This window comes from Symsagittifera roscoffensis, chromosome 3, assembly GCF_963678635.1.
Source record: "Symsagittifera roscoffensis chromosome 3, txSymRosc1.1, whole genome shotgun sequence".
Classification (NCBI taxonomy): domain Eukaryota; kingdom Metazoa; phylum Xenacoelomorpha; order Acoela; family Convolutidae; genus Symsagittifera; species Symsagittifera roscoffensis.
The window spans coordinates 69,584,904-69,597,565 of NC_087064.1; the positions used below are offsets into that span (position 1 = coordinate 69,584,904).

The 12,662-nt window shown below is 40.8% G+C and overlaps 1 protein-coding gene across 1 annotated transcript in view; it reads right to left on the reverse strand.

The window, feature by feature from the left end:
- The window catches only part of LOC134841478 (uncharacterized), a 55,523-nt gene extending 43,475 nt beyond the window's left edge, over nt 1–12,048 (reverse strand). The window contains exon 1 of the mRNA XM_063857497.1: nt 11,967–12,048. The gene's annotated coding sequence lies outside the window, so the exon portion shown is untranslated. The remainder of the gene's footprint in view (nt 1–11,966) is intronic.
- Nucleotides 12,049–12,662: the final 614 nt, after the last annotated feature.

A 12,662-nucleotide genomic window follows, 5' to 3' on the forward strand; every position in this document is an offset into this window, starting at 1 on the left:
GATAAATGTGAACGGAATATTAATCCGTGAAATCGGAACATAGACAAGAGGTACTGGACTAGTTTTGTAGTGGTTTATGACTCGAACCCGCTGATCAAAATTTTTCGAAAAATTTTGGGAAAAAAAGTTTAAAAAAATTGCCAAAAAATCCTCAAAACATCCCCAGAATTCTGCGAAACTGTGCTGTAACATGACACAAGTGTTCAAGGGCAGTCAAAGCATTCAGGACGTTCTTGGACAGAGCAGTTCTGTACTCAACAATACTCGGCAAATATACAACAGAAAATTACTGGGAAATGGTAAATGGGTAAAACGCAACAATGAAAAACTCAGTGTGTAAAACAAAACTGTCTGAAATAGATTCACATGCACAGCGAAATTATCACTGTAACATACAAAGTGAACGGAATTGTCACTATAACAAACAAAGTGATAACTATCACTCCTATTACTAAATCAATTATGGCAAATAAGTTTCTTTCAACCAATTTGGAACGATTTCTAAGACGGAATTTACTAAATTGTATGGGTTTTCAAAATTTTGTTTTACCGAAACTTATTCGATACGAACTATGGAACAGTCGGAACAAAAGCTAGACATAGTAGCAGTAGCCTCACATGCTGTAGGTTTGAGTCGTCCTCCTGCCTATGTATTAATATACTAAAAAAGGGGGTTATATCCAATTTTAAGTTCTTTTTTATTTTCTAATTCGGTTCAGCCATGATTAAGACTGACCGCCAAAAAGAGCAATTTGTCACAAGGACATTACCGACCGGTTCTTGCAGCTAGCTTGCGCCAATTTGTCACGTTGGAAGCCGATGATTCGTGATTTTATGAACTTGTTTTACAGCAAATTTTGGATGAAAGCTATCAATATTGCCGATGAATTTTGTATTGCCGAGAATACGAATTTAAAATTGATTTTTTGGTTTTAAATTCATCCTACGGAGATTTAGCTTGCACATTTTGGCGCCCCACAAGGGACCGTGTTTTGTATTGCGACACAAGGGACACGCAATCCGACTGACGGACAGAAACGCGACACTGCTAAGCAAATATTCATCCGAGACGTCGCGAATGAGCTCGAAACATTTATAACTTCAGTCGCTAATTTATCTTTCGCCAGTACCTCTCCATGCTGCCTCTGAATAGCTCAAAGGGAGGACCGCAAGGTGGACCAGGATCCCAACTGTTCGGCAGTGACTAGCAAGGACCCTCAAAGAGAGATTTTAGTTCATCGGCAACTGCAAGTAAAAATTACGCAAGTAGCAATGTGAAATTGACAGTGTATTATATTGCTGAACTGTTTTTGAACAGATGTCTGGAAAACACCTCAAGTGGTTGACTAAGAGTGTGATTAAACGTGTTTGGACTAGGACTGTAGTGATAAAAATTCCAAGACATCAGTAGACGTGTTGTGCGAGTACAATTCAACTGCAAAGGCTTTGTGTAAGTTAGAGTAGTGATTTCTCTGCGACTGACCGAAGGCTTGACAACCCGAAACCAGTGACCGCCCAATCTCTAAAACAGTAAGAATCGATTAGTTTTGTGAAACATTCTATTTGTCCTATAAGTTTATATACGATGTACAATATGTTCAAAACTTACCCGCAAACTAGCCCCCGGTAATTTTTCTCAAAACTCAAAATTTTTGGACAGTTCCGTTGAACTGAAATATCTTACATTCGTTACTTAGACAATTTACTTGACATTTTTTCTCGATACCAAAAAATTTTGGATAAATGTGAACGGAATATTAATCCGTGAAATCGGAACATAGACAAGAGGTACTGGACTAGTTTTGTAGTGGTTTATGACTCGAACCCGCTGATCAAAATTTTTCGAAAAATTTTGGGAAAAAAAGTTTAAAAAAATTGCCAAAAATTCTCAAAACATCCCCAGAATTCTGCGAAACTGTGCTGTAACATGACACCAATCTTTTGTGAAGTGGTCTGGTAGCGAAATATCAGGCAAATTAAGTTGAAATTTTTCATCCCCAGGTCTTTTCCGAGTGTGTTGTTGGAACTTAACCAATTTGCCTGACCCCCACCCACCTTTGGTGAAACTTAAAGCCAGTTTGCTTCAAGTAAACCAAAGCCGTTTTAGTCCTTCCGATTATTGACTTCGTTGCGCGACAGTAATGTTAAGTGGTCAGGTACGGTTATATTAAATGAGTTAAGTTGAATTTTTTCATCCTCAGGTTTACTCCTCCGTGCGTGTTGTTGGAGTTCAACCGACCTACTTAATTTTCCAACCCCATTGGTACTAAAGCGTAACGCAGCCATCGCATAGGTCCCTTAAGTTTATGGTATTCCTTCTAGGAGCTATTTCCTCAGATCACGCGCTCCGAAAACTTCCCGCTCCGTCCCAGAAGCGCGTCAAAGTTACTTGCTTTACAAAGCCAGGTTTAAATTTGAACTTTAACGCTAGGGACTCTCAGAAAACAATACAGTACTACCTTCATCACTGCTTGTCGCACCGTAACGACCTTGTAATTTGGCACGACGTCATTAATAACTCGATAAGTAGGCACCACAGCAACAATAATCCCAAGCTCAGTAATGAGCAACATATCAATTTGTTATTAACGTATAGGACAAATATTTGTGCGATCGTATACTGTAGACGGAACGGAACCGAGTATATAGAGAAAAATTAGTTTCAACAGGTATTTTCGTTCTGAACGTCGTCAAAGACTTTATCTCTAAGCGTAACGCTAAAGACCAGGTACTAATTGAGAAGTACAAAGAGCTTCACTACCCTCATTTTCTTGAGTTAAAGACTCTCTTCCTTCTAAGGCGTTATAGCCCTAATGTTAACATCCTTAAGACTCGTAAGAAGCGGAACCGCTTACCACTCAAAGCTCGAAAAGCTATAAAAAATAGGCTCTAGGCAGAAGCTTTGAGACGTCAAGTTCCCCCATCTTGTATCTAACATTGATAAATTAATGCAGATTTAATCACGTACCAAAACATTATCTCATTTTATTAATTATTTTCTCTTTGGTGAGCATCCGTAAAACATTGTCAATTTGTGAAAAACGTGGACGCAAAATTCCAAAGTAAGATACGCAAGTTATTTGAAACTCGTCTAAATCTAGAAAATGAGCTGCTTAAAGGTCACTCATTATTACTTGAGTACATTGAGAATAATAGTCGCGCCAGAAAAAATGATAATGCTGTTTACAAATGAAAAATTGCTTTGGAAAAGGCTGTCGACGTCAATGAGCAATTAATTAGGTTAGCGGGAAAAACGGAAAACCCTGAAAAATTCATTGCTCAGCAAGACCTTTGGCTTAAGAAAGTAACCAAAATGAACAATAAAGTAATGCATGAAGCTCAGAGTTACAATATGAGCCTTGAACCTTCGTCATTCCCAGCACCCGGCATTACAGGGAGCAAGGGATATTTACAACAAACTAGGTCTGAGACATCCTCATGCTCGCACAAAACAAGAGATTCAGAAGCACCAGTATCTGAAAACAGGTCTAAGGTCTCTAATAAGTCTAAGGATAAGACAGCTTGACTCACAAAATTCTGATAAATCTGCTTCCACTCGTCATATGGCGACTGTTCGCACTATGTCATCAAGTGAGAAACGGCATGAGTTAGCTTTAGTAAAACGACGCCATGAGGAGCTGGAAAGGCAGTATCGAATATCTATAAGGCTTAAAGAGCAAGCGAACCATCTGAAGTTCGAACAAAGTCAGCTGGAACTAAAGCAATTAGCTGAAAGTCATAAAAAGCAACTATTTGAAATGGAAATGAAAGCGTTTGAACTTGAGGACAGTTCATCTGAGGTTACCAATAAGGTAGCGGAAAGTAACTCGACAAGAGTAAAACAACCTATTTCAATAGTAGCAACCGATCGGACTAACGATTGGGTAGACTCTGTTAGTTCACAAGCACCTCCTGATGTTGCTAGTGCGCCAGATTTGCTGGCCTTCACTCCTGTACCAATTTCGTCAGAACCGACCAATTCCGCCAAACTCGCTCATGCAATTCACACCAGTAATGGTCATAACCATGGGTACACAGCATTGAGTGACGCCGGAATCCATAGTCATGGACATCGGGTTATGCCTCAATTTGGCAGTGCAAGCCTTTTGCCATTGCAAGCTTCTGCTCCAACTGTTTCAGTCCCAGTTAACAATATGCATTCTAGTGCACGCGTGTCTGGTGCATACGTGTTACCACCACCGTCTGATGTTCCTTTACAGTCCATGAGTTCAAACATAACTAATATTGGTTTTGCTAACGGGCAACCGGAATCGCTACCTGTCCCAATATTTCAAGCACAACCCGGTTCTGGTTTTTGTTTCTTTGTCACCTGCATTCGCTGGTGGTGACTTCTAATCTTCTGGAGTAAACCCACCGCCGGTTTTCCTTTCGGCACCTCATTGCCAAGCAGCGCCAGTTCATACGCAACATAGTGTTCCCTTTGTACCGCTCACTGTGTCACCCAATATCAACGATTATTACACAAGTGGTGCAAACTTATGGCGATCGGCAGCTAAAACTCCAATAGTCACGCCTGTTTAGTGTTGCAATGCTGGAAGAATTTTTCAAATGTGACAACTGTTGTCCCACCGTGTAACACCGCCGCCCCGTATACTAGTGGTGGGACTGTGTATTTCGATAGTCCCCCAGTTCATCCCCAACATGTTCCGCATTTTTTCAATTATACTAATACTGGTTATCAGCCAGTCAACGAAGACTATGCACAGTCTTCCACTTATCCGAACCAAGGTTGTTCATCGGATCGACCTCTCTCCGCTCTTGAACTGGCGGAATTATTAATGCATAGCCGCTAAGATCATCTTACTGAGTGGAAGTTAGCCCAGTTTGACGGCAACCCTTTAAACTGGCACGAATGGTTTGGTCAGTTTAAGTCCACCGTTGATTCCGTTGTTCTCACAGATGATACGAAAATGACATACTTAAAAACACTCGTCACAGGCAAAGCAAAAACTGCATTTGCGGAATTTAGTTATAGTGGTGTTATGTACAAAGATGCACTGGCCACCTTGCAACGGAAGTTTGGGCAACCACACGCTATTGTTGGCGCGCATCTTAATAAGCTGAGTAACTTTCCACCACTTAAGATGCACAATTCGGAAAATTTTATCAGTTTCTCTTCTGCCATATCTGGCCTCGTAGCAGTTTTCAAACCATTGTCATTCAACGATGATCTAAAGAGTGTTAACCTGTTAAACCAAGCTGTTACTAAACTTCCGCCTAACCTCCAGGAAGCTTGGTCAAGGCATACAGTTAGGCATAATTGGCAGGGACCAACACTCTTAGACTTTAATATCTGGTTGAAAGAAAAGGTCGAGGGGCATGAAAGATTACGTGTACTTAACTCTGAGGCAAGAAACGAGGAACCAATTAAGGCAAAAACCACCAAAGTTTGTGCAGCAAACAACAAGGTAACTAGTAAAGCACAGGATAATTGTAAGTTTCCGCCGTGCCATTTGTGTAAGGGTAGTCACGCATTGTGGAATTGTGCCGTTTTCAAGGAAAAAAATGCTACTCAGCAAAGCAAAATACGTAGTTGAACAGAAATTTTGCTTCGCTTGCCTCAATGGCAATCATAGTTTCCGGCAATGTTCTTGAGCTAAAAAAATGCCCGAAGCCAGAGTGCGATAGCACACATAATGTCTTGCTCCATGGAGCCGAAAAATATTTACTCGGAAGGAAAATTCAAATGTCTCAAATAAGGCTTGAACAAACAAATCCAAGGAGAATACAAACACTTCCACCCATGCCGCTGTTAGTAATGAACCTGACATTGAATCATCTAAAGGGTTGTTGCCAATTGCAACACTTGGTGTATCCTCGGATGTAACCAGTCTCCTGACGTTGGTTCTTTGTGATAGTGCATCGACTCACTATTCGGTGTCTTCGTCACTCGTTAACCGTCTCGCCTTAGTAGGGAGCCCGTTAACTTGTCAATTAGTGGTTTCAATTCAACCACCGTCGTTGAGACTCAGAGGGTCAAGTTTACAGTTTCCTCCGAGCCAAATTATAATGACTTTGTATTTTTCTCTGTGTGCATATGTTAAAGAAAATATTCGGATTGGTTCCGAGTTAATCAATACTGCTGATTTGCAGAATAAATATCCACAATTAGCACCTATTAAGCCCACTCAATATACTCATGAGGATGTTGAAGTTATTATAAGACAAGACTACTACCACGCCGTTAGACCCATTGAGTTCATCTTGGGAGATGATAAAAACTCACCGTATTCTGTTCGCCTACCGATAGGTTGGGTCATAAGTGGTCCGTTGCAGCCGTCCATTGTTTCTACTTTTTCGTGCTTCAAGTGTGTTGTCGAAGATTCTTCTCTGACCGACCAGATAAAATCCTGGTTTGAATTGGAATCTTATGGTGCTTTCAAACAAGTCGATGCCCATTCCGCCGCGGATAAACATGCTTTATCCATCCTAAATTCTGAAACCGTTCACAATGGCGAAAGATACATTGTTTTGTGCCTATGCTTTGGATTGATAGTAATGTCAGTCTACCAAACAACTATTACTCGTCACTCGCCCAATTTAAAACATTGGAGAGAAGGTTCAGTAAAGACCCTGAACTGCACGAAAGATACGCAGACACAATTAGAGAGAACATTAGGAAAGGCTATGTCGTTACCGTCGAACTGCATGATCCACGTAAGCGTTCCGATCGCGAGTGGTATCTTCCGCCCCATCCCGTCGTAAATCCGAATAAGCCGGGTAAGGTGCGCCGAGTCCTTAATGGGGCTTCTAAGTTTCACGGCACATCCTTAAATAAGTCCTTATTGGTGGGTCCGGACCTACTCCAAACTTTAATTTTTGTACTTTTGCGATTCCGTCAATACAAGTACGTCTCCGCGGATATAGAGGGTATGTTCCTCCAGGTAGGAGTCCTCGTCCGCGATCAAATTTCACTCCGTTTTTTGTGGCGGGAGGTTACCATTTCAGATGTGGTAGTTCATCAGTACACTCGCCATATATTCGGCGCACGGGATTCGCCTACGTGCGCCAATTTTGCGTTGCGAAAAACACCAACTGATAATATGTCCACATACCCTGAGGCCGCCTCAGTCGTAAATGAAAAATTTTACATGGACAATTACTTGAATTCGTTCCAGAACAATACCCATGCAATTAAAGTTAGCCGCGATTTGGTTTCGTAACTAAAATTGAGAGGATTTAATTTGACTAAATTTGTCAGTAATGCTGATGAAATCACTTCAGCAATGAACCCCGAAGATTGCGAAACCTCGTCTTCACCCATCAAGGAAATTTGTAACGGTGCCGAACAATCAGCGCACGTCTTAGGTCTTAATTGGGACCATGTGAAAGACACATTGGTTGTTAGCAGAGGCGTAGATCGTCCTCTCGAAAAGGCAATAACTCAACGAACCGTCTTGAGTTTCGTCTTTTCTGTGTTTGACCCTGTTGGGTTAGTAGCGCCTTACACAGTTGGAGCCCGTCTTTTGCTTTAAGATATTTTGAAAATCAGTGTCCAAAGTTGGGACGATGAATTGCCGGAAGAGATAAGAGATAAATTTCTGGAGTAGCACTCCGGTCTCCCTCTCTTAGGGCAATTGACTATTCCCCGTTGTTACTTCACAGAGCCTGTGGATCAAATTGAGCTCCACATGTTCGGTGATAGCTCGCAGGACGTTTTCTGTGCGGTTGGGTTTTTGCGTGCGCGAATCGAGTTCGCACAAAACTCAAATATCCTTTATCTTTGGCAAAGCTCGGGTTGCGCCCAGGTAAGCGCTATCTATACCGAAGCTAGAGCTTCAAGCTGCTCTTCTCGCCACACGACTGAAAGATGACATAATGACAGCCCTTTTTGTCAGCATTAACCATATGGACAGATAGTACAACAGTGTTGCAGTGGCTAAACTCCGCTGAAAAATTACCTGTATTCGTCGCTAATCGTGTCGGCGAAATCCTCGAATCAACCACTATTGATAAGTGGCACCATAATCTGAGCGGCAATAATCCAGCTGATACCGGCACGCGGAGGACTTTTTTGGAAGCCCTCAAGGATAGCAGCTGGGTTATTGGTCCGAGCATTCTCGAGACTACTGACTGGCCGTTTATACCCGACGAACGTGTGATCAATAAAATTCGTTTGAAGGGTCCTTCTTGTGATGTTGATAATTGCTTGGAGACATCATCTTCCTTCGTCACCGATGTCACATCCATCATACATCCTGAACATGGGTTCAATTGGGAAAAGTTCAGTTTCTTTACGAGATAAAAAAGAGTAGTCGCTTTTATGATGAGGATGCTGCCTTCACACAAGCATTTTCGTGGTAAAGACTTACGAATCACCGACCTCGCTGAACTTGATATTGGAGAAAGCAAACTGATTCATCTTTGGAATCCTTCCCCGTTGAGTTAAAAACACTCACCGCTGGCAAACTTAATAAGAATAGTAGTAAAATTGCCACATGCTCTCCGTTTGTTGGTCCCGCTGGTATCATTCGTTCCACCGGACGGATCGTGCGCTTAGTGGATACCTAGTTTGATACTAAGCACCCAATATTACTCGTCCACCGACATACCCTAGTTCGTTTGTTGGCCCGCAGCCTCCATCATAAGCGTTTTCATCAAGGTTTAGATTCCATACTCTCCGTTTTAAATATGAAATATGCAATACTTGGGTTGCGTCGACTACTTCGGTCTAACGAAAATCAATGTGTAACATGCCGTAAACGCAAAGCAAGTACCATCCAGCCTATTATGTCCAATTTACCTGTCGAACGACTCGGATATAAGCAACCACCTTTTAATCATACGGTTGTGGATTGTTTTGGACCGCTTTACGTTCCGGTTCGCAGAAGCACTGAAAAATGATGGGGATTTTTTTTCACTTGCCTCACCACCAGGGCTGTACACCTTGAGATTGTACCATCTCTGGACACTAGTTCTTAAGTCATGGGCAGTAAACGGTTCATTGCGCGTCGTGCTACGCTAAGCACAATCTGGTCGGATAACGGTACGATCTTTGTTGGTCCGGAGAAGGAAATACTTGCCTGCATCAAGAGCTGGAATGGCATGGCTCCGATCATTTTTGAACACAAAGGTGTTGCTTGGCAATTCGACCCTCCAAGCGCACCCCATCATGGCGGCTCCTGGGAGCGCCTCGTCCGAAGCGTGAAGCGCGTGCTTTACTACATACTAGGCAGTAGCTGAGTCACCGAAGAGGTGTTAGGAACAACATTCTGCCTAGTTGAGCAGACTTTGAATTCGAGGCCAATCACTCCCGTTAGTACTGATTCACGTGAGTTAGAAACGTTAACCTGAAACCACTTTTTGCTTGGACAACATGCCACAAGCTTTCCTTCGCTTTTACCTGGGGAGCACTTCAACCACAGGAAAAGGTACGTGCGAGCGCAGTCGTATGCTAACGCTATTTGGTCTCGTTGGCTTCGCGAATTTGTTCCCTCGCTGAATATCACACTCAATCTGACTCCACTCTTAAGACAGGCGATTTCGTGTGGGTGATTGAGCCGGATAGTCCGCGTGGGTACTACCCCTTTGCCCGAGTCGTCAAGTTTTACTACGGAAAGGAATATCACACTCAATCTGACTCCACTCTTAAGACAGGCGATTTCGTGTGGGTGATTGAGCCGGATAGTCCGCGTAGGTAATACCCCCTTGCCCGAGTCGTCAAGTTTTACTACGGAAAGGACGGTTGCGCCCGATCCGCCCTAGTTAAGACCGCAACCCGTGAAGTCACTCGGCCGACCGTTAAGCTCGCCCCGGTTCTGTCTTCTTCAGGGGGGCTCGCTCCGGTTCTCTCTTCTTCAGAGGGGGGGGGGGGAGGATGTTGCAATGACGTAGGTTCGAGTCCCCCTCCTGCCCATTTATTAATATACTAAAAAAGGGGGTTATATCTTATTTTAACTGTTTTTGGTTCCAATTCGGTTCAGCCTTGATTAAGACTGACCGCCAAAAAGAGCAATTTGTCTGAAGGACATTACCAACCGGTTCTTGTTGCTAGCTTGCGCCAATTTGTGTCGCTGGAAGCTGATGATTGGTGAATTTATGAACTTGTTTTACAGCAAAATTTGGATGAAAATTATCGGAATTGCCGATGAATTTTGTGCTGCCGAGAACGAATTTATTATTGATTTTTCGGTTTTAAATTCATCCTACGGAGATTTAGTCTTGTTTGAAGCTTTCTAGTTGTTCTAATTAATACGTTACCATATACTTATGATAAGAAACTTTATTCTTTAAATAGTTTGAGAGAGTCATTCGTAAAACTGAGAAGAGAATACTGAGAAGAGAATTGTTTTTTTTTTTAAATTTTATTAATTTCCAAAGTTGAACACTGTTCTATAGGTGTTCAAGGGCAGTCAAAGCATTCAGGACGTTCATGGATAGAGCAGTTTTGTATTCAACAAAACTCGGCAAATATCACACAGAAAATTTGTAGCCGAAATTCCTGGGAACTGGTAAATGGGTAAAACGCAACAATGAAAAATTCAGTGGGTAAAACGAAACTGTCTGAAATAGATTCACATGCAGAGCGGATTGTCAAAAAGAACTGTTCACAAAAGTCAAAGTTCTACCCCGGTTAAAGGTTTTTTTTTGTAGGCTCACCTAACTTTTTTCTTGCATCTGTTCAAAATATCCCAAATAAATGAGGAAAAATTGTGGGGAACTCCGCCTTTTCCAGCTTCTCACGGTTGAATTTTTTTTGAAAGGGTAATAAATCAAACTCTTAGCAGACTAAAAACCACTTATCAATTTGTTTGAAATATATGTCTGAATATGAAGTCGAGCAGTCCATATGTTCATTCGCGGTTAAATGACAAGCAGACGGGTCTGATCTAGGCAGTGAACTTAATTGCCAGTTAGGTCAGAACGTAAAACAAACTAAATTAAATATTGGGTAACTTTTAAGCAAATGCTTCAGACTGAGTATCTAATTTTCATGCCAATTTGCGTTCACTTTCTTAGTTACCCGTCAAACTGCTTTCCATTTAGTTGTCTCACTGGTTGTTAGCTTGTGTTACCTTCTCACTTAACCAAAAAGTATATTCACCCATCAACCCCCCTGCAAGTTCAACCCGCGTGCTTGTCATTCACCCATTGAGGAAGAAAAAAAATTTCCGATTTTCGAAAATTTTGATTAATGAAAATGGTCTGATTTGAGAAAAAACAAGACTGCTCGTATCAGGGCGAAGCCCTGAATGTTCCGACTGCCTTTTAAGTTTTATGGAGCAGCAGTAATAACATAAAAAAATTAAATGAAATAAAATAAAATGAAAAAAAATTTTTCGAAAATTTGAAAATTTTAATGAAAATCATCCCCCACACGCCATATAAAGTACAAAAAGAGAGATTTCGTTCCTTGTAACAAATCAATTATGGCAAATAAGCTTCGTTCAACCAATTTGGAACGATTTATAAGACGGATTAAATCTCCTCTTACGCGTTAATAGCGCGAATTATATCGCGTGTTAATTGTCCCAAATTGGTCAAAATGGCCAAAATGGCAATCTTTAAACCCTCATAACTTTACGAAAAATAATCACAGGTAAAATATCTTTTCAAATTTTAGCTCAGGACAACAATACCTTTTGAATGATATAAAAAAAATTCCGTCAAAAATGGCTAGTTAAAAAGTCGAAATTTGTCTGAAGAAAAAAAAAACCCACCCCGAGCACAAATATTTCGTCACTTTCGTATCGAAAGTCGGAACAATAACCCGATCAAAATTTTTGAAGCTTCGTTAGTTGCTTCGAAAATTTGAAGCACAACGAAAATAAAGATTTTTGTTCAACAACAAAGAGCAAATCAATTTGCATCCACAGGCAGCTAATAATAAAGGCAACAAATATGCAAACTATTGAAATAGCGAAATAAAACTAAACTTAGAAAAGTAAATAGATAAAAACTATGCAACAAAAAACAACTTCTGACTGAGTTATCTATTCCAATACCTTTTCCGATTTTGAGAATTCGAGACTTCTATTTGTCTCTTTCGATTTGATTCTTTTGGACGTCAATTAAAACTAACGACAGATGTTAATGAAATCTTTCCTGTTGAAACAGTCATGGGTGAATGTAAAACGTCAATTTGTTACCAAAAATGATTATAATGGAGAAACTTAAATCAATTTAATTTTTTTATTTTCAAACAGTTTTTTTGGATCATTTTCGGAATACTCACGTAAATCATTGGAGCACTCAACAGATCTTAATACTACCTATATTTCTGAAGAAAAACTTATGAATAAATAAAAAAAATTCACCAAGTTATTTTTCAAATGCGAGTTTATCCGGCGAAGAGGCAAAGCTTAGGCAAAGATCGACTGCTATCAGATATTAAAAATTGCAACAAGACTACTCGTATCAGTGAACAGCGTTTGCTGTTCCGGATGCCCCCTAATTTGTCTGAGGCACTCATTATTAAAAGCAAAACTGATAAAACAATCACTGAAAAAATGACCCGCAATGTCAAGCACGAAGATATTTCTATTTCGTATGAAGTCAGTATTTTGACCAATTAGCAGGCCTATCATCAGTTTGAAAACAGGGAGCACCAATTACGCCAATTAAAGAAACTTTTAAAAGCGCCCTAACTTTGCGCGAAAAGATCGCGTATTAAACCAATTCTTTAAATTTTGAGTTCTCAA